Here is a 20,962-nt window from a genome sequence, read left to right as displayed (position 1 = left end):
TCAATATCTATTAAATAATGTAATAAAAATTTGATGCCATTCCAATGTCGTAGTGTTGGATGTGCACTATGCCTTATAAGAACACTAACTGCAAATATAATATTTGATCTTGTAGATGTAGCTAAATATAAAACTGTTCCAACCATTGTGAGATATGGATATTGATCTCCCAATATTTTCTCCTCCTCCTTGTATGGACGGTATGGATCATGACCATCACAACCATGTCCAACCATTGGTGTGGACAATGGATAAGTATCAATCATATTAAATCTTCACAAGATTCATCTAATATACGTTAATTGGTAGAAAAAAATGCTACCATCTGTTAGATGCATAATTTGAAGACCAATACAGAAAGTTATTTTTTCTAACATTTTCATCTCAAATTCATGTATAAGTAAGTTAGTAGCTTTAACACATGCAGATGTAGTGCCCACTAGGTTAAGATCATCAACATATACAACAATGATTATAAATCTAGTTTTATCTTATTTGATAAATAAACAAGGGATTAGTGGATCACTTATAAACTTATTTATAATTAAATAATCTCAAAGATATTGATACCACATGCATCCAAATTTTTTTAAATCATACAAGGCCTTATATAATTTAATACCACGATATTGTCTTCAAGGAGAACATTTGGAATTCCTGTTTCTAAGCCAGGTGGAACTTTCATATAAATATTTGCATCAAGAGAACCATATAGATATGCAGTTACTACATCTATCAGATGCATTTCAAGGGTGGCATGAACTATCATTCCAATAATATATTGAAATGTAATTGAATCCATGACTGCAAAATATGTGGATTTGTAATCAGCGCCAAATCGTTGAGTAAATCCTTGAGCAACAAGACGAGCTTTATAGTGGGTTATTTCACCTTCAACATCTCGCTTGCATATTAATACCATCTTATATCTCACAAGGCGAGATGTAAGAGTGTGTACAATTAGACCAAAGACTTTCCTCTTACACAAAGAGGCATACTCCTCATCAATAGCAGTTTTTTTATTTTGACCAATCAGTGCGACGCATTGCCTCCTCGATGGTTTGAGGTTCAGGATCGTCTTCTTTATAAGAAAGGGCTTCTATAATCATATATGCAAATGATTCATCTATCGTAATAGATGGTTTGTTCCAAATATCATCTATAACACAATACAGAATAAATAATTCTTTACTCAACTTGTTCTTATTCTTTCCAATTCTAAGATTTTTTTTCATAGGAATTGAAGGTATATTATGTATGGATATATCATCATGAATTGGTAGTCCTACAGGATGAGTGACAATTTCTTGAGAAATAATACCAAGATTAGTTAATTTTATAGCTTTCTTCTTACGTGGTTGCTTATCTGGTCCACAAGTTCTTTTAGTTGTTGTTATTATAACTTGAGGTATTGTAGTCAATAGCACTGCAATCTGAGTAGGTACATTTTAAGCCTCATTAATAGGAACTCTTGTAATTCTAGATGCATTATTGAAGCCATCACATGTTTTATCTGCGATCCATTTTAGATATAAAATCTTAGCAATTTCAGTTTCTATCAAAGATGTCATAGGATCAAGATTCATTGTAAATATTTTTGGTGCTTCAAATATGAGTACTTTATTTCTTTGTTGATTGAATACTCCTCCTTGAAGAGATGGGAATACATTTTCTTCAAAACGGTAATTTTACAAACATGCACGTAATAATGTGCCAGTTGATGGATCAACAATACGAATAATGCTTGGTGAATCAAAACCAACATATATGCCTTCTTGTCCATGAGCTCCAATGGTATGTCGTTGAGGTTCTGGCACTAGAATCCAAGCATGGCAACCAAATACTCATAAGTGAGATATATTTGGAACACGACCTAAAATGAGCTCATGTAGTAAAACAATTTCAAGAGAAGAAGGGCGGAGGCATATTAATGTTGCAACATATAAAACTACATGATCTTACATAGATGAAGGTAAATTTGTGTGAAGGAAGAATGGCTAGGTGATGAGATGTATACGCTTTATAAATGATTCTGCAAGTCCATTTTGAGCATGTTTATATGGAACACAATATGTCAATTCAATTCTTCTTACAGTATAATAGTCTTCAAAAGACTTTGATGCAAATTCTTTGGTATTATCTATACGCAATGTTTTTATAGGATAATCAAGAAAATTGTCAAGGACAAAGACTCGATGAGGAAAAATATACACCAAAAGGCTATCTCGATATAATAAGTCAAAATATAAACAAGTAGGTATATTAAAAGAAAACTGGAATGGCTATTGCCACAAGACAAGAAACTAAAGACTCTTGAACCTGGACTAGAAGCAAGAAAGGAGTTGACAAGAGTGAAGAAGCCTTCACTCTTGTCTCTATATATACTATCTAACTAGGGGCTACGTGGCGACGTTCTATAGGACCTCCAATATGTGTTGACTTTGTAGGACACATGCTTTGACTTACAAGGCAAGTTTTTCTACGTGTGGGCCACATAGTTAGCTTGATCTTCAAGCTAACAACATGTGTGGCACATGGCCAACTTGTTGACCACGTTTCTAATCCAAAAAGTCAATTAAAGACACCTATGAAGTCAAAGCAGCGTCTAGGAAGTTTCTAGGAAGCTTCTATATTAAATATTATATAATTAACTTACTTTTATCTACTTTTACTTACTTCTACCTATTTCTATATGTAATTATTAGCTTACATGATTATGGCCGTGACATTACCCCCCCTTCTAGAGACGAGTTCCACGAAGAGCGGTCATCATATGTTGAGGAAATCTATGATGCGACGAATTGTATTCGCCACATACTTTGATCTCTGTTCTCTTCGAAGATGATTGATAGGGCCTCTCAACCATCGGTAGTGTCCCATACCAGGGTGGGAAGACCACCCAGTTATTTGATCATTATTGAGGCCTTCATAACTTCCTTCGAATAGAATATTCGGAACACCATCAGGAGTTGTTCCTACCTCTAGCAAAATCACCAAACATCGGGAGTTCCTTTCCAAATCATGATACCAAACGCGTTGTATCTCACCATCTGTTCGAGGAAGAACATGTCGTTCTTGAAGATCTTCATCTCGATTGCGTCGTCTTGAAGGTTGTGACAATCGTAATGTCTCGTCCGGCAGGTCAGCAAACGAAGGTTCTTGAGTTGAATCCGCTGGTTGTTGGCTCTCCATCTAATTAGCATCACAAATGTAAAGAAGTTACAAACAAGGATAGGAAATTGAATGTTATCTTGCCTCAATCTTGTCTCTTTTATAAGAGAGATTTTCATCTTGGTTTTGATGGATGTCGTTGATGAAAAACTTTGACTTTAGCTGATGCATTTGCTAGATTCCTGGATGGCTCCCATGTGCGTTCACTAATATCATATCCGCGCCAATGAACAAGATATTTCAGCTTATTTCGGCGCCGCCTTGAGTCTAATATCTCTTCCACCTCAAATTCTTCATTATTATCTACTTCTATAGGAGGCGGTGGCATTTGTCTTCTTCCTTGTATATCCACTGTCTTATATGGTTCAAGAAGAGACACATGGAATACAGGATGGATCTTCATTGACTCCGGTAGATGTAACCGATATGCAACTGGGTTGATCTGTTTAGAAACAGAAAAGGGGCCAAGCCTACGATAGTCCAACTTGTCACAAGGTCGAGTAGTCTTGATATTGCGACGAAGTAGCCATACCTTATCACCCACGTTGATTTGTGGTTGCTCCTTACGATATAGATCTGCGTTTATCTTTTGTCGTTCTTGAGCTTCCTTCAATTGTGTCTTCATTATTGCATGTAACTCTGACAACCGATTTGCCATATCTTCTGCTCCAAGATTATCAACTTTTGAAAAATCAAAAGTATCAAGTCGTGGATGATAGCCATAATTGGCAAAGAAAGATGTTTGTTGCGTGGAAGAATGTACCGTATTATTATAAGCAAACTCTGCCAATGGCAGAAGGGTTGTCCAATCATCTTGTTGGTAGTTGATAGTACACCTTAAATATTGCTCCAAGACTTGGTTTACGCGCTCTGTTTGTCCATCAGTTTGAGGATGGAAAGCCGAAGATAGCTTTATGTCCATTTTTAAAATCTTGAAAAGGGTCCTCCAAAATCTTGACACAAATTGAGTTCCCCTATCCGATATGATATCTTTAGGTAATCCATGATAGCGATAGATATTATCAATGAAAAGCTTAGCTGTTTCTTCACCTGTGATAGATTTTGTACATGGCACAAAATGTGCCATCTTGGTGAAACGATCTACTATCACAAATATAGAATCATAAGATCTTGAGCTTGGAAGATCTGTGATGAAATCCATAGAAACAGAAGACCATGGTTGTTCTGGTATAGGTAATGGCTGAAGAAGTCCGTAAGGTCGATGACGAGGAATTTTTGATCTTGAACAAATATCACATGATTGTACAAAGTCTTTGACTGACTTCCACATTTGTGGCCACCAAAAATCTCTTGATATGAGTTCCAAAGTCTTATTATATCCAAAGTGCCCTGCTGCTGGAAAGTCATGACGTGCTTGAAGAACACGTAAACGTGCTTCTCCTTCTGGAACATATAGGCGTCCTTCAAAATATAATAGATTATTCTTGAACTCAAACTTAGAAGGATCATGAGACTTGGAAGAATTATTCTCGATATCATAAACAAGAGGATATGAGGACATACTGGACTGGATTTGCTTGAGAAAAGTTGAATCAACAGTCAATGTTGATTTCATTGCTCGGAGATGAAATTGCTCCGGTTTCAAGAGGACCGTTCTTTGTTGCTCAAAAGCTGCATCTCCTTCTTTTGGTGCAAAATAAGAACGTCTAGATAGGGCATCGGATAAACCTTGTTGTTTTCCTGGCCGATAAGTGATAATGAACTCGAATCTTGACAAAGACATACTCCAACGAGCTTGACGACGATTCAACACGCGTGCTGACATGAAATACTCAAGGTTCTTGTGATCTGTATACACAGTGACTGGACTAGAAGCGCCTTCTAGATAATGACGCCATTCTTGAAAGGAATCCACGATCGCAAGAAGTTCTTTATCGTGGATCTCATAATTGATCTCGGCTGCTGAGAATTTTCTTGAATGAAAAGCTATCGGATGGAGTTTGTCATCTGTTCCCATTTGTGATAAAACTGCACCCAAGGCAAAATCTGATGCATCTGTTTCCATAAAAAATGCCTTGGAAAAGTCAACACGATATAAGACTGGTGCAGAGACAAACGATGTCTTCAAGGCTTCAAATGCTGCTTCCGCTTCTTGATTCCATTGAAATTTATCTTTACTAGTCAAGCGTGTAAGTGGAGCTGCAACTCGTGAGAAATCTTTGATGAAGATCCGATAGTAATTGGCAAATCCCAAGAAACATTGGACATCTCTTACCGTCCTTGGAATCTTCCAATCCACGATTGTTTGGACTTTCTTAGAATCCATCATGAGACCATCATTTGAAATGATGTATCCTAAAAAGTCAACTTGAGTAGTGTGAAATACACACTTTTCCATCTTGGCGTACAATCCTGCATCTCTAAGTTTTTGTAATACTTGACGAACATGTATTTCATGTTCTTCGACGTTCTTGGAATAGATCAGGATATCGTCTAGATAGCAGACGACAAAATTGTCTAAGAATTCACGAAATATATCATTCATGAGATGTTGAAAAGCAGTTGGTGCATTCGTGAGTCCAAAGGGCATGACATTATATTCGAAATGTCCATACCTGGTTCGAAACGCAGTCTTCCATTCATCTCCTTCTTTGATCCGTACTAGATTATATGCTCCTCTTAGATCTATTTTTGTATAGATCTTAGCTTGATTCAACTGGTCAAGGAGTCCTGATATCAAAGGTAATGGATACCTGTTCTTGATTGTGATCTTGTTGAGTCCTCGATAATCAACACACATTCGTAAAGATCCATCTTTTTTCTTTACGAATAGAATTGGAGCTCCTGCTGGAGATTTTGAATGGCGTATGAAATTCTTCGCTAAATTCTCGTCAATATATGTCTTGAGTTCAGCCATCTCATCTTGCGATAAACTGTAAATTGGTCCAAATGGTGGCTGAGTTCCTTCCTTGAGGTCGATTGAACAATCATATGGACGATGCTCAGGAAGAATATCTGCATTCTTTTTCTCAAAAACGTCTTGATACTTCTGATATTGACTTGGAATGCCACTTGAAGTCTTTACGTTTTCAGAAATAGGTGCAGCATAAATAGCAAAAGTTGATCCTTCTTTTGCTGCGTGTATAAATGCTTTTGCACCTATCAGTACGGGTTTTACTGTACTAGACTTATAATTTTTTACTTGGTTGGTAGAACTATTAATAACGCTTTTGGAAAAGTCAAGTTTACGCGAATTTTAATCTATTCGAGGGTTATATTTTTCTAGCCAGGATAAACCTAAAATAACTGGATTGGACGGGGATTTAATTATGTTAAAAGCTATGTAGCTATCATGACCGTCTATTGTTACTTTTATAGGATGAGTTTCATGAGTGACATCTCCAGAAGACAAGGGACGACCATCTATGACTTCTACATGTACTGATTTAGGTTTCTGTACAAAGGGTATTTTACGACTTTTAACAAATTGTTCATCTAAAAAACATGCTGAGGCTCCCGAATCTAATAAAGCAGAGGCTTTGTAATTCTTAGGTCCTAAATATAAGTCTATTATAAAACAAAGAGAGGGTTCTGAGGAGAGGATAGGACCTTCATTAGGAATCGTATAAGGTTCCAGCTGCACGGTCCCTATTGTAGCTGGACGAATCCGTTTTCCGACATGTTGTCTTCTTTGACCGTCGTACCCCTCATTTTATAGTTGCGTCGTTTCTTTGGACAATGTTGAGCAGTGTGCTTAGGTTCTCCGCAATATAAACATAATCCTTCTTGACGACGACGAATCTTTTCTTGCTCAGTTAGAGGTTTAAAACGTACCGCGTCAATTTGCATGTCTTCTACTTTCGAATGTACGTTTGACAAAGATGTTGATGTTGCCATTGAGTAATAACGTTGAGGTTCCCGTGAATGATTCTCAGATCGAAATTCAAAAAGTCGATTATCACATTTTACCGCAAAATCGATTGCTTGACTCAAAGTTTGAGGATCAGGTAAGTTGAGCATCAATTTCTTTACTTCGTATTGCAATCCATAAAGAAATTGACTGATGAGTGCAGCATCATCCTACTTGATGTCAATTGCAAGTTGTCGAAATTGTGAAGCATATACTGTTACTGAGCGATTTTCTTGTCGCAGAATTCGGATCTTATTTGTTGCAACACGAGTTGCATCGTGTTCACCATACATAGATCGAAACTCCGCCAAAAAAGCTTCCAAATTGTCCAATATTGGATTTCGTTGTTCAAGAAAAGACGAAAACCACGATAATGCAGAACCAGAAAGTAGAGTGCCAATAAACCTGACTTGTGATCTTGGAGTTGGATAGCTTTGCGGTTGAAGTTCAATTGCCAATTGTACTTGATTGATGAACCCTCGAAACTTTGATCTCGTACCATCAAATTTCTCAGGTAAGGCAATTCTTGGTTCTCTAGTGCTTATAGGGTGTTGTACAATTGGAGAAGGAACGTGATTTGTTGTAGATGTTGAAGCAGCTCCGATCATCTCTATATCTCCACTTTCTGCTATTCTTGTTCTTTCATGTGTTGGTAAATTGAGTTGATGCATCGCAAGCATTAACTCCCTCATTTGCTCTTGCATTTGTGCCATTGCACTCTTCATTTCAACAAGTTCTACCATAATGACACTAAGAAGAAAAATTTGTTTGATATTGCTCAAGACAAAAGAAAAGAAAGACTTGATAACAAAGAAGATACTAAGAACGATATCAGTTTAGAAGTGGGTAATCCGCAAACTTCTAATACGCTTATGTCTTGTCAAGAGAAAGGGGTAATCCACTCTTACTCAAGAAAAAACAAAGCTCTGATATTGTAAGTGTACTCTTGTCAATCTGTCAAGGACAAAGACTCGATGAGGAAAAATATACACCAAAAGGCTATCTCGATATAATAAGTCAAAATATAAACAAGTAGGTATATTAAAAGGAAACTGGAATGGCTATTGCCACAAGACAAGAAACTAAAGACTCTTGAACCTGGACTAGAAGCAAGAAAGGAGTTGACAAGAGTGAAGAAGCCTTCACTCTTGTCTCTATATATACTATCTAATTAGGGGCTACGTGGCGACGTTCTATAGGACCTCCAATATGTGTTGACTTTGTAGGACACATGCTTTGACTTACAAGGCAAGTTTTTCTACGTGTGGGCCACATAGTTAGCTTGATCTTCAAGCTAACAACATGTGTGGCACATGGCCAACTTGTTGACCACGTTTCTAATCCAAAAAGTCAATTAAAGACACCTATGAAGTCAAAGCAGCGTCTAGGAAGTTTCTAGGAAGCTTTTATATTAAATATTATATAATTAACTTACTTTTATCTACTTTTACTTACTTCTACCTATTTCTATATGTAATTATTAGCTTACATAATTATGGCCGTGACAAAAATGTGCCCAAAAATGAATAATCATTGATATAAGATTGGCAAATACCATGTTTTGAATTGATAATAATGAAACATGTGATTGTTTACTTGATGCATCAACAAGGACTATAAAATAAACAGAATGGTCTCGATATTGGATTAATAGGACCACAAATATCACCATGTAATCTTTCAAGCATTGGTGGTAATTCTTATAGAAGTTTTCAAATTGAAGGCCGAGTAATCATTTTACCTTGCATGCATGCATGACATAATTCCATAGAGTCTATATCTACAAGCATTAAATTATGTCCAGTTATACATGGAATGATCTTTCTAAATAATGTGGATCTTAGATGTCCCAATTGTCTATGCCAGAGAAAAACACAACTCTCTGTGATAGATGATACAAAATTAAATATTATGGGAGGCCAAATCACAATTTGGTATAAATCATTTTTTATAGCAAAAGCTTTTTCAACAACTTTATGGTTCTTCGCAAGAATCAAAATCTCTTTTCTATTTAAAATGGTTGTCCAGAAGTATTAACCATTAATATACACATCTAGGTAGCTGATCAGACTCCGAGGTGTTGAAGGTACAAACATCGCATATTTACATTTTATGATGGAATCCACAGGTAATTTTACCATCACTATGCCCTTTTAGAAACAAAATGTATTTGCTCCAGCCATGGTCATCATATTTTTACTTTGCCAAGTTGAAGATTTTTCAATAAAAAATCAACTATCTCGCAAGATAGTATGTGTTGTTGTAGAAATAATGAACGCATCATTTGATTCATCATTAGAGGTTTTGTCATTCATATAAGCCTCTAAGTCATCAACACCAATTGAATCCATTGACGTATCCATGGTATGAACTTTACTAGCCTTAGCTCGTAGTTTCTTATTTTCTTGGAATATTTTAATATAATATTTTGTAATATGGCATGCATGTATTAAATATCCAATCATTCCACACTTATCACAAGAATGCAGCTTTGATTTTTGTTTTCTACTATAATTAATAGTAGAATATTTATTCTTTCTATATGGATAGAAATGGTCATGACTATGACTACTCTGATATTTATGAGCATGTTTTCTATGTTTATATAATTTTTTCTTAGATTTTAAAATATTAAGTGCATGAGATTTTGGAATTGTAGTTCCAATAGGACGAGCTTCCACATTGCACAAGACTAGCTCATTTTGCTTCTTCGCAAGAAGTAGATAGGACATGAAATCAAAATGACTGTGAAATTTTATGTTCTTGTATTGTTGTGCAAGCACAGCAGATATATGAAGAAATGTAGGGAGAGCTTTCTCAATCATTTCTTCTTCAGAGATGCTTTGTCTACGTAATCATAATTGTGAGATAATATAAAATATTTCACTATTGAAAGTATTTAAATTTAGAAAATCCAAGATACATAAATGTGTCTAATTATAACGTGTATGTGGAAGGAAAATAGTCTTTTGATGATTAAACCTGGATTTAAGATTCTTCCAAAGTTTTGTAGGATCTTCTATTTCCAAGTATTGATATTGTAATGCAAGTACAAGATGACGATGAAGGAGAAGAAGTGCTTTCCAACAAATAGCAAGAGAAATAAAAATACTTATTATAGGAGATTCTTCAAACATAATAGCATCCAAGAGTTATTTTGCAAATAAATTTGTTTTTTTTATTTTTTTCCATAATAGATAATTATTTCCATCTACAATCAATGGTAGAAATAAAAGAGCTTGAAAATGTTTAGATGCATTGGTAATAGTTGGAACCATAGTAGAAGCACTTGAAGATGTTGAAGCACTCATTATAAATAAATCTATAAAGAAAATATAAGATCAAAGAGAAAAGTTGAGTAAAACATACCTTAAAATATAAAATCAAATAAAATGATGAACTTGAACTTGAAAATAAAAATATTATTTATTTATTTATTTATATATATATATATATATATATATATATATATATATATATATATATATATATATATATATTTAATAAGGTTGTAGATTAAGGCAACAGAATAGCAATAGGACGGCGGCGATAGGCAGCGACGGGCAGTGGCAGTAGGGCGATAAGATGGCAGTGGCGACGGCAGTGGCAATAGGATAGGCGGTAGGATGGCAGCGATGGATGGTGGCAGGATGGCAATTGCAACAGATTTGGCGGCAGTTGCGGGGTGCAGTAGGAAGCAAATTAAGGTGGAACTAGGCTAGATCAAGTATTCTAAGCAAGCAGGGCAAAGAGTAGAACAAGTGCTCTAAGCAAGCAGCTAATGTATGAGGGACTAGCAAGAAGAGTAGCAAGATCATGAGGAAGACACTAAACAAGAGTAGCAACAGGTTGAAGAGTCAAGACTAGAACAAAAAAAATTGTGATAGTGTGTAGAAGAGAGTCGTGTTGATAATGTGTTGAGAATGTTTAGAAAGACTTAAGAATAATAATGAGTAATACACATACACACAAGAGTAGTGGTAAGTCATATACACAAGAAGGTTTCTAAGGAGAGAGAGCTTCACACATAAAATCTATTGATCTAGTTGTGTCTCAAGGATAAATAGTACTTCTCCATTAGACTATAAATACTATAGCTACAATATTTACTATAGTCTACAATTAATATTATGAAGAGCACCAACTACATTTAATGATCTCAACACTATTCTTTTATTTATTCCTTTGTTGTTTTTGATGAAAATTTTTGTAAAATTTTAAACAAATATTGGAGAAATATTATGTATGTGTAAAATTTAATAAAAATAAAAAAATAATTATAAGTTAAAAAATAAAAATACCCATCTACAACAAATATTTAATTGATGTGTTCCATAAATTTACAAGTTAAACAACCTTATATTTTTCATTGATTTACTTGTGATTAAATTCTAAAAAGTATTGATAAATTCTTTTATTGACTTCATGAATTTTTATATAATTTTTTTTGAACCATATTATAATTTTTCATTAATAAAAGTTACTTTTTGATATGAAAATTAATAATGTACCATTAATTTTATCATTATTATTATTATTATTTAAAATATACTTTATCTTAGATAATTTTATAGTTCTTTCTATATTTTAACAATAATATGTAGACAGATTATTTCTACAGCAAATTTTTTTTCAAGTTTTATCCTTGTAGCATATTAATTGAGAATTCAAAATTAAGAAAAGAGCATACAAAGAATTTGCAAGACGTGCAATAAAAGAAGAATTTGCACTATTAAATAAAAGACTGAGTAAGTGAAGATGCTTGGTCTTGGCCATGAGATTAATTATCATGGAAATAGAAATGATAGAGATATCTCTAAAGTAAATATATTGTTCAATTGTAGATTGACAAAATGTTATTGGAAGAATTTTTAAATTGAAACAAAAAGTATTCATAGCAGATATTTATAAATAATTCATCTTAGAGATTGTTTTTACTAAAGTGCATACTATTTAATTTTGAAATTCATTTTTACTAAAGTACATATTATTTAAATCTTCTATGTTTATTTTTGTTTATATATATATATATATATATATATATATATATATATCTAAATCAAGAAAATAAAATACACATATAATAAAATATTGATAGGTTGATTTGAGTTGAAGTTCATATTAAGAAATAAAAGTAGTTGGTATTTGAAATAATAATTTCTTACATTATTTATGGTCTAAGTGGACTTTCATATTTATATGCTTCATGTATTGAAAATGTCAAGAGATGTATTTAAACGAATACCAAGATGTGATATACGTAGATAAAGATAGTTATTTTCTCTATTGCAATAATGATAATGATATTAATAATAAAATAATATTTATTATTAGTAAAAAAGAGGTTAATAATTATTATAATTTTATTAATTTATTTCTTTTATAATCTAAGATTAAATTCAAAATATAAATTATGAGGTATACTGTTCAATTTATAAATTATAATATATTTGCATATATAAATATAAAAAGTAAAATCTATAATAATAGAAGTCATATGTAAACATAATAAAATTAAATATTATGTTATTAAAAAATATATTTGCACTTATTAAAGAATAATTTAATTATTTAGGATAAGAATACTTTAGAATATTTTTAATATTATTTAATTTATATTATATCTTTTTAAAATTTATCAAATAATATTTACTTTTAATAGTAATATAATTTAAATATTGGTCCACAAATAATAAAAAAATAAAAAATAAATCAACATTATCAACATTCTTTAAAGATGAATATCATTAAAGCATATATATGTACATTATCATTTATTATTTTTGATATAAAAAATATTTTTTGAAGCAAAGACATATGCATGGACATCATTTACTATCAAGGGCATGAATATCAAAGAACCAAAAATCCAATACATTCTTGTATAATTCAAAAAGAATTAATATTCACTCAAAACTAATATAGTATTGATACTGTAATGGCTATTGCCTAAGATAAGAAGATTAGAAAGTCTAAAAATAAGATTAAAGACTAAAAAGATATAAATAAGTGTGAAGGATCGTAGACACCCTTATACACAACATGTGAGCCTTGGTGAGGTTCAAACCCTTGATCTATACCCAAGTTACTCTTTAGGTAAAATATTTTTACTTAATTTTTTATTTATTTACTTATTATTCTTAAATCTTTATAACATATTCATAGTAGCTAGAATTTATATGTTTCTTACACCTTTGGAAAGATAAAAAAATTACATTTTAAAAAATATATTTTTTATTTTTATTTTTTATTTTTTAATAAATAAAAATTCAATAAATAAACTAGACTAAGTTTGGATAGTGTAATTACTTGATTTTATTTATTTCAATTGTATTGTATTGTTGTTGTTGTTGTTGTTGTTGTTGTTGTTATTTTTTATTTTTATTTTTTATTTCAATTTCATTTTTTATTTTTACTATTTACTTATCCACTTTATACTACCAATTACAAGCAACTCATAATTGAGACTAAATTAGACTAGATCCATTTGATACTCATTTCTTTAACAGATTAGTTAAAGGTTGATATATGGCTTCAAATAAATGAAGAATTTGTCGATAATAATTGATATGGCCTATGAAATCATGAACACCCAACACTGTTTCTCACTTTGATAATGCCAATATATGCATAATTTTATCTAGGGCAATAGCAACACCAGCCACTGAGACAATGTGTCTCAATAAATTACCAGTCAATATTCCAAATTGACATTTTTTCAAATTCAACGAGATCTCATAATGGGCATAGCGATCCAAACACTTACGAAGACATTCTAAATGATCAATCTTTGTACTAAATGTACAAAAATAATTTAAAAATATCTCTACTAAATTTTGTAAATGATCTTAAAAAGCTTGCATCATCACCCTCTAAAATGTGGCTATGGCATTACATAACCCAAATAGCATAACTTTATAAGCAAAGGTCTCCTAGTTCATAATAAAAGTAGTTTTTAGGTGATCCTTTCCAACAATTTTAACTTGATTATAATCCGAAAATCCATCCAAAAAGAATTGACATTCATGCTTGGCTACCACATCTAAGATACTATCCATAAAAGATAAAAAAAAAAATTTTTCTTAGTAGCCACATTTAATTTATAAAAATCTTGACATATTCAAATTTTTTCATTCTTTTTGGATACCATTACATTTGGTGCAATCCATTCATTATACAAAACTAGATAAATAAAACTTACTTCAAGAAGTTATTTTAATTCTTCTTTAACCATTAAAAAATGTTTTGAATTAAGTCGATATTGCCGTTGAGGAATCGATTGAGTACTCACTTCTAAAATAATACGATGCTCATAAACTTCAACATGAATGTCTTTTAAATCCACATATGACCACACAATAGCATATTTATGACTTAAGAAGAAAGCCTTTCAATTTTCTAGCTTGATATCCATAATTCCATTGTATGCCTTGATAATCTGCGGTACATCATTGATTCCCAGATTAATAGATTGGAATACAAGTTCTTCAACAACTTCTAATTTTATTTTCTTCTCCTGCTCTGAATCCTTCATATAATCTTGTAAATTGGAACTATTCAATTATGGTTTCAATGCACTAACTTCATTAACTACCGAATTATTCATCCAATTGTAAATAGCATGATCGAAGTTTGCAGTATCCTTGTGATATACTAAATATTCTCTAGGTCCTTCACATTGGTATATTATGCCTTACTTTTGCATATGAACTAGGTCACCACCAACTTGTATTGCATTGGTAACTTCATCATATTCCACATTAAATAGACCTTCATCGTGAGATGTTTCCTTTGAACCTAGAAATTGAGATTCTCCATGATATTGAACTAGATACATTTGTAATACAATCTTGTCTCTATCCTTCTAATAGTCAATGTTCCATGGCTCCAATCATTCCTAGCTTTGATTTCATATAGCTATGGCCTACCTAATAAGATTAGATAAGATAATATGGAGTTCTTTAGTTCAAAATAATATAATCAATTTTGTATATGATTCTAATAATAATAGTATCAATACTACAAAAAATATCCATAAGCTTTATCTGGCTATAGTCAACAATTCTCAATACTAATGTTGTAGGTAACAACTGAGCTAAATCCAAATTCTTCATTATATCTATAGTCATTAAATTCACACTAGAGCCTCCATCTACTTGAACTCTAAAAATAAGAATACCATTAATAGATTCATCAATAGTTGGTGCATCCAGATCGGGATTCAAACTAACTTCAAATTTTTTTTTTTATTATAAGCCATATGTCATATTAATAACAAATTCAATATAAAATAATATTTTGGTGTGATTACTAACAATTGCTTCATTAAAATTGAAGGTTTAATTGCATCCAAATCTTTCAAAATATCATATGGTTCTATATTGGTAGTGATTCTCACGGCCTTTTTTTTCATGGTTTTCAACTTAATCCTTTGAGATAATATATCTTTTTTTACAAGATTTAGAATTAGAATACTTGAATGAAATTTTTTGAAATGTCTATCCATAAAAGATCTTTTAACAAATAAGATATGTCTGAGAACTTTGTAGATAGTGGTATTAGTTTAAGTTGAACCAATACCTCGGTACTGAGAACATCATTGGGTTGTATAGACGAACCAAGTCTCATCATTGGTAATATTCTCAATATAGATATTGGATTTGGAATTCCCATAACTGGGTTGAATTGGTCTTTTACAACTGATGCATTTAATTGTTGAATTGGATCTTTTCTTTTTTGATGGCCCTTAGTAAGTACTACATGAATGTATTCCATCCGATTTATCAGAGAATCTTGTGGGCCTTGATTATTATCCTCCATCTTACTATACATTTGAATCTGCTAGTCTCAGTTATTAAAATTAAATGGAGCATTGCATTGCTGATATGTATGTCTCGACTGCTTATAATTTCCACATACTAGAGCATATTCATCATTGGCTCTTGGATTAGGATATTCACTAGTATAATGTCCTATTTGCCTACATTGATAACATCAAAGTAATCTTCTTCTAACTCCATTAGGAATATTGGGTGTTTTTACTAGTATATATCAATTGGACTTATTCCAGATTGGATGGATATATGATCCCAACTCTCTAATTAGTATTGTAGAATCTGAAATTGGTTTCTAAATGGATCAATATTGGGAATATCCTTGCTGATTTAGCACAATACCTTAAGAATTGGATCCATATTTTTAGTTATACATAGAATTTTAAAAATTAGAAAAATTTCTATTTTATTTATTTGAATGATTCTCGCTCTAACCAAACCTATTTTTGATTTGGACTTGATTAACATTCTACAAAGTCGGTTGAATCATGGTTTGATTACCAAATTGTTGTTACTTTTGTAAATTCCAACAATTGGTGGTGGCATGCTTACCTCCACAAAATATACATTGTATAGTTATTTGAGGTGGTGAAGAATATTCTATTATCAAATGGCCTTATCTTTTATAATTACTGCACCAAATATTTGGATGCATATTGGTTGGTTTATACCTCTTTTCCTTATCTTTTGCCAAATTAATAGCCAATTTGTCCATCTTCTTTATTAATGTTAACAACAAAGTTTCATTTGGATCTTTTGATATTAGTTTATTAGGTAATTCTTTTGTAGGTACTAGTTTTTGATATGGAGAGTATGGAAAATACAAAATTGATGTTGTTGGTATTGAATTGGTGGTAAAAATGTTGGATTTTGAAATATGCTAAATTTTTTTTTATTGGTAATTAATCCATATTGGTCTAAAGAATCAATTTTGTTTGATTTGGTTATAAATATTATTGAAAAAATATCCAATAGAGTACCTAATTCTTTAGTTATTGGATTCAATAAAGAAACTAAACGACTGTAAGAATTATCCATAAGTGATTGTGGCAACTTCTGCAATGGTATATAATATTGAAATATTGATGGCCTTACTAGTGGAGGATATGCTTGGATATGCTGATAAGCTTGTAACCATGGCTTGATCCAACTTTGTCAATGCTTCCTTTTATAATGTCGTTCTTACTCGTCCTGCAACAAATTTTTTGCTTTCACTCTTTCCTGTCTTTCTCTTAATGGCCTTGATTTTTTCAAAGCGATGTTTTCATTTTTAATAACCATACTCCTGCATCATCTATACTTACTACTTGAAGTATTCTCCATATACAATTAAAATTATTCATTTGGTTCCACTTCTGAATTATCTCGAAGAAATATTCCGTTTCATACAATCTTAAATTACACTCTATGGCAGTTAATTCCTAACGCTCGATACTACTATCAGTTCCTCAGTAATGGTGCCAAAAATGTCATTGTCGTTTTACTTCTTCTGCAACTAACTACCTGGAATTAACCCATATAGGTGGGTTTGAACATGGAAAAAGACTAATTTGTACAAGATTCATACATTAGGGTCACTCAATTAATTGGAGACTGACTAGCTGAAATCCATTCATTTATAATCAAAAACATCCACAAAATATTATATTGAAATCCACATTTTATTGATTTTCTTTTGATACAATCAAATATTGAAATTGATAATCCTATCCCTTCTAATTTCTTCTTTCATTTACTCTTCTTTTCTCCTTTATTATGATAACAATATGTAAATTGCTACATATTCTAAATAGTCAACATACATTGATTCAATAGCCCAAAAATTAAAAATTCTCACTATCTTAGATTTTAAAACTAATTTTTTCTTTTGATATTCTAAAATTCATTTACCAATCTTCAATTCTTCCATAAATAAAAACAACGTGGATAGCACCAAGCTTACTTTGGCTCATGACTCTCATATTTTGGTCCATTATACTTCCACTCTAACCATTTTATATCCAAAACACACATTCCAATCAACATTTCTTACTTAACTACTTTTCTTAACTAAATCATTCATCTTACTTCTTGAATTGATTGCCTGATAGATGATTAATTTATTTTACCTATTTCTAATCAATGTCCTATAGAAACCAATTTCTACCTATTCTATAGTCTTCTTCTTTTCTTGTTGATGAAGAATTTTCTTAAAGTTCTTATTAAGTTTTTTTTATACTACTTCCTATAAATAAAAGTAATATAAAGAGTAGAAGGAATCATTAAATCTTCCTACTACTAGAGAAAAGCTCTCCATTGAAAATTCACATAGATGAAAAGAAATGATACGAGAAATAGAAGAAGTGATTAAATTCATCTACTACTAGAAAAAGACCTTTAATTAGAAAAATTATAAGAAGAGATAGTGAAGATTCTTATAGACGAGTTTCACCCTTAATGATGAATACTTAGAACTTCCAAGCTTCTTCTTCACTCCAAAAATCGCCAAAATTTGAGTATTGATATAATTTCAATAAAAATTATATTATTCCAAGCTTATTATTCAAGTGCTTCTATTCCAAAGTAATTTAATTTAAAATAGTCAACAGGCACTAAAAAGTGCCTTTTTAAATATAAAATATAAAAAATTGCTAAGTCAATGAATTCCTTTTTAATAAAAAATTTACTAAAAATTCATGTTTAGTCCAATTTAAATATATAATAGCTTTTAAAAAAGTTAAAATAAAGATAAAAAACCTCACAAAGTTTCAAAGTGAAATAAAAAAAAATAAAAACTGATTGATGAAAATCCGAAAATAAATCTTTTTCTAATTAATCATGAATTTATTTTTTTATATATTTATATATTTATTTATTTATTTTAAAATACATATTTTGGCTACAAATTAAAAAATATTTATTTACACCAACAAAGAAAAGTAGAAGATTTACTAATGATTAAAAATGGATTTGAAAGGCTCTTTTAAAAAGTCTATATAAAAGATCAATTACAATTAACTAACTTTACATTCATACACACAATTAGAAGCACCACCTTTCAAAAAATGCACCAAAATATAAAGGTAAATTTCACCCCTCAATTCAAATTATAAAATGGCATCAATTAAAATTTTCTTATAATTGGTGGTATAAAAAAAAAAAAAATAAAAAAAATAGCAATAACAAAAGAAGATCAAATATAACATTGAAGATTAGCAAGTTCTTACATAGTTACCACCATATCGGATTAAATCATAGTAAGTTGCTAATAATCAAAAGATAGCAAAGGATTAAAAGAAGTTATTATAGTAATGGCAACTAGATTAAGAAGAATTTAAGATTTAATTGGATGTAGTAAATAAGGATGAATATAATTACAAATGAAGTTCATCTATAATAAATGTAAACTTTAGCTATAAGTAGAGAATATTGGAAATGAGAGTTATCTTAATCCACCCTTCTCTTTGTGTACAACCTTGCTAATGTTGAGTGCTGTGGCTTCTAACTTCTTTTTTTTCATTAGAATATAGGCCCATTTATGTTTTCTTGTGAATTTTGAATTTATATAAATTCTTTGTTGTTATATGGAGTAAATCATATTATTTTTGTTGGTGTTAGGATTTAGAATCTCCTAACTTTCAGATTCAGATCTAGATCTAGATTTTGGTTTGTCTTTATTTATTATTAAGTACATTTTGGATTTGGGATATATTTTACACCTTTAGGTGATGTTATAGATAACTTATATTATGTTTTTTTTACTAAGTTAGATCTTTAGTAGACTAACTTTGTAGTTTCATGTGTTGAAGAAGCTTAAGATACTTAAAGGACCTCTTATGATATTTAGAAGTGATTTGTGAGTGTAAAAGTGATATAAGAATAACAAATCTGATTTGGGACGTTTGTATAGTTTATTGGACTTGTGAAAAGTTCTAAAACTCAAGTTGAGAGTGTTTTGAGAGTGAAAATACTAATTTATTCACAAAGAGGGTATTTTGAGATTATAAAAATAATATCTTTTTGTTAATTTTGAGAGCTTTAGGACTATTTTTCTTGATATTTTTTACTACATATCTCCCTTAAATCTAGCTTCAAGTAAAAGTGAAGGCTTGAGAGCAATTAAAAATTTTAGAGGTAAAAATTTCTACCATTGAAAGGTAAAAATAGAGCTTTTGTTGGCTTCTTTGGATCTTTGGAATATTGTAGATGAAAATGAAGAGCTTCCAAGCATGCATGTTGATATGAAGGAGAGGGACTACAAATGTCATAAAAAGAAGGCTTTTGGATTAATTGCATATAATATTGATGAAGCCAATTTCTTTCACATTATCTCTTGTAAATATTGAGCAAAAATGTAGAAGACTCTTTGTAATATCTATGAAAGAAAGAACTTATTTAACATCATTTATACATCGAGGAAGTGTTTTACTTGCAAGATAGAAGAAAGTGAAGACCTCATGGTATACATCAATAAAATGAAGGTACTTACAAACTAGCTTACAATTGTTGATAAGCCTTTAGAAAATAAAAATGTTATTATGACTTTATTCATGAAATTACCAAAATCCTATATCTACCTCAATGTAGCTTTAGAATCTATCAAACTGAAAAAATTACAATGGACTACATGATAGCAAGACTTAGCTATGAAGTAACCAAGAGGGAAAAAAAAAATATATCTCAAAGTAAAGCTTTAGCTTTTTATTCATGACAAAGTAAGAAAAACTATTCAAATCAATGAGATAATATTAAACCTTGCTTCATTTGTATCATAGTAGGATATTTTGTTCAAAATTGCTATAAAGGTAAAAAGATGAAATAAGAGAATATAAATAATGTGCAAGATGAGCTTTGAGGACAAGATTATGCATTCACGGCAACAAATGGCACCTCTATGGCTATCATATTAGGATGGATTGTGGACTCAAGTTGTTCCAAGCGTATGACAGCTTATAAGTATTCATTTGATACTTATAAGTCTATTCTAGTATCAAATGTGATTTTAGTAGATAGTAGCATATGCAAAGCTATTAGAATTAGTTCTATTATAGTAGAGGTGGTTATAAATGGACAAACCAATAGGATCAAATTCAAAAATGTCTTTTAT

The sequence above is a fragment of the Physcomitrium patens genome, chromosome 11 (assembly GCF_059467195.1).
Source record: "Physcomitrium patens ecotype Gransden chromosome 11, ASM5946719v1, whole genome shotgun sequence".
NCBI lineage: Eukaryota > Viridiplantae > Streptophyta > Bryopsida > Funariales > Funariaceae > Physcomitrium > Physcomitrium patens.
This window is presented reverse-complemented; position numbering follows the sequence as displayed.